Genomic DNA, 2,979 nt, shown 5'->3' on the forward strand with positions numbered 1-2,979 from the left:
AACGGAAGCTCAAAATGATCAGAAGGCTTTTGAAATAATAGAAACAGGAGCTGGTGCTGACATTACAACAACAGCAACAACAATTAGTTTCTGAAGGGATTATCTCTTGGAATAATGCTCCAAATTGAGTGATTCTTGAGGCTAATCTGATTATCTTTTCAAGGGCTACAACTTTTATGAAGGAATTATGGCCAAAATATGAACATAAGATGTACGAATTTGTGGAACAGAGGTGGGGTTTTTTTTTCTATTTAATCAACTTAGTTGTTTTTTATTGAAATGTACTTAGAGAGGTATTGAAAGATGATAATGATGATCATGATGCATGAATTATGACAGCAAGGCAAAGGAATAATCTCTTGGCTCTTCCTGAATATGACACGAATCAAAGGAATGAAAGGTAGCCTAACTCCTCTTAGAATCACAAGGGCAATTTAGACATTTGATATCAAGGCTCATAAATCAGAGTTTTCACACTAATTAATCAAAAGTGAAAAAATTGTGTCTTAACAATAGGCATATTCTCAAATCAAAATGTAAGGAAAATTAAGAGCACAATTAAATTAAAAATAACAATAGTTTATACTTAATTACGAACTTCGTAAGTTAGGGCTATTACATGATGTAGTAGATTAGATAAGTTTTTGTGGATTTTGTGAATCTTAGGATAAATGTACATTAGATTAGATAAGCTTTTGTGGATTTTGTGGATTTTGTGGGTTCTGTACTGTATTTCCAAGTAATGAGGTCAATGATTTACTGATGAGTTGCTCTATTATGTTGCTTTTCTTGGGTTACAATATAGTATTATGTTTAGTTATTATGTCGGGGACTGGTAGAATTTTATCAAGCTTATTGATCATGCAGAGCTTGTTAGACTTTATGAATACATTTGAGACAGAGGCAAAGAATGTTCATTTGCACCCAGTTATATCGTCAGTTTTTAATTCATATTGGATAAACCGAATTTCAGTACTTTTCTCTGCCAGTCCCTTAGAAAGCTTACTTTTAGGGCAAAAGTAGTGTATTTTTTCTCCATAGTCGTTTATATGTAGGCTTTTTTTTTACGCATTTCATTAATAATCAGCCATACGACATTTTCATTTTCATGTAATTGGCTGAGGGGAAAAGGAAACATATACTTGGTATTATGATTGATTTTTGTTGGCAGTCTGGGAGAGCAAAGGTGGGATCAATTCAGGATGTAAACTTGTGATATTAGAATGGATTCCCCTCTGTTTATAACTTATAACTTGTACTGATGAACGAGCTAATAAGAAAGATGTTGATTCTAGCACATTTTTATGATATGTTGTCTATCTTTATACGGAGTAATTTTATATTGAGCTAGCTGCTGCCTTGTTCATGTTCAGAAATTAATTCAGAATGGATATGTTGATTCTGTTGACCAACGACATGCTTCAATTTCCAAGCTCCCATATTGCGATTCCTTTGCAGTATACAAATATAAAATACTCCCTCCGTCCCTTAATACTAGCACCGTTTTGACTGGACACGCTTGCCAATGCACAACTTTGATCACCAAATATCTTTAACTACATATTATAAAAACTTATAAAATATAATGTTTTGAAAATATATATTAAGATGAAGCCAATAACATATTATATACTAACATTTGTTATCATATACTAGAAATAAAATAGGGTCAAAAGTGAATTATGTGAATAGTGCAAAATGTCAAAACGGTGTCAGTATTAAGACAAAGGGAATATTGATTATCAATCTATATATTATATATTAAAAGGTGTTGATAAGCAAGCCTATGTGCCACGTGGCACTCACACTAATCTCACTTCAATGTTCCATATCATACACAATTATTTAAAAATGATAAATATGTGTGGTACAAGTCTTGAACCCGTGACCTCTAATTTGTAAACCAAACAATTAACCACTAATCGAAATCAAATTATATGTCATCTTTTCATAACAAAATATAATAAATGACAATTTAATAATTATAGAGTATTAAATTTATTTGAAATTTGTATCCGTATATTAACCCGGGGCATCGCCCGGGCCCAAATACTAAGTCTAAGGCCGTAAGATTGCCTTGCTTTCTCTTGATTTTGACAGGACTAAGTTAATGAAATTTATGGTTATATAGAGTAATTTAATGTTGAATGTAATTTTTTCTGCACTTTGAGGGAAATTTCTGGCTGAAACACAACAGGAAGCACTTCTCTCTTTCATCTTTACCCGAGAACAATGCATGATCTCCAATAGAATGTATCCGGCGCACACCCTCATCGTTGGTGCCAAACGTGTAAGCCTTCTCCATTTTTACTTTCTAAAAAGTACAATAATACCAATAAGCCTTCTTAGCTTAGTGTTAGAGCGCGTGGCTTTTTACCACGTGGTCGTGGGTTTGATTCCCACAGGCGGCGTTTTTTTTCATTTTTCAACAACATTTTATTGAGGTAAAGAGAGTTGCTTATACTTCCTCCGTTCCCATTTACATGACACAATTGAGTTTTTGACACTATTTACTCAAACTCTTTTGACTTCATTTTGTGGTTTATACATAAGAAAAAACATAGTCGTGTGGGGTCTTATTAGATTCGTCACAATAAATATTTTTTTAATATCAACTTTTTATAATTTTTTTCTTATGCATATTTGAAGATATTAACGTTTGAAGTCGTGTGTTGGCAAACGTGCCTAAATAATTGTGTCATTTAAAAAAGAACAGAGGAAGTATTTATCATTTATTTGCTCAAAAAGGTACTCTTGGTCAATTTTTTTAATATCACATGGACAAATTACTTGATGGGTTTTACATGTTTAATAAAGAAAATTAAAACGACTCGAATTATAAGAACTGTTTTCTTGATTTTAAAGGGAGGTCGTGAGTTTGATGACTATATAAGGCAAAAGTTTTTGCCAATGTAATGATTAACGTGATGAAATATTATATGCTTATATAAACAAAATAAATTTGCATACTTCCTATGT

General features: G+C 32.1%; 1 non-coding gene across 1 annotated transcript; it reads left to right on the forward strand.

Moving 5' to 3' along the window:
* The first annotated feature begins 2,339 nt into the window (after positions 1–2,339).
* TRNAK-UUU (transfer RNA lysine (anticodon UUU)) lies at positions 2,340–2,411 on the forward strand. The gene has a single exon. It is a non-coding gene; the product is annotated as a tRNA-Lys (tRNA).
* The last annotated feature ends 568 nt before the right edge of the window (positions 2,412–2,979 follow it).

The sequence above is a fragment of the Spinacia oleracea genome, chromosome 2, assembly GCF_020520425.1.
Source record: "Spinacia oleracea cultivar Varoflay chromosome 2, BTI_SOV_V1, whole genome shotgun sequence".
In the NCBI taxonomy this organism is placed as follows: Eukaryota; Viridiplantae; Streptophyta; class Magnoliopsida; order Caryophyllales; family Amaranthaceae; genus Spinacia; species Spinacia oleracea.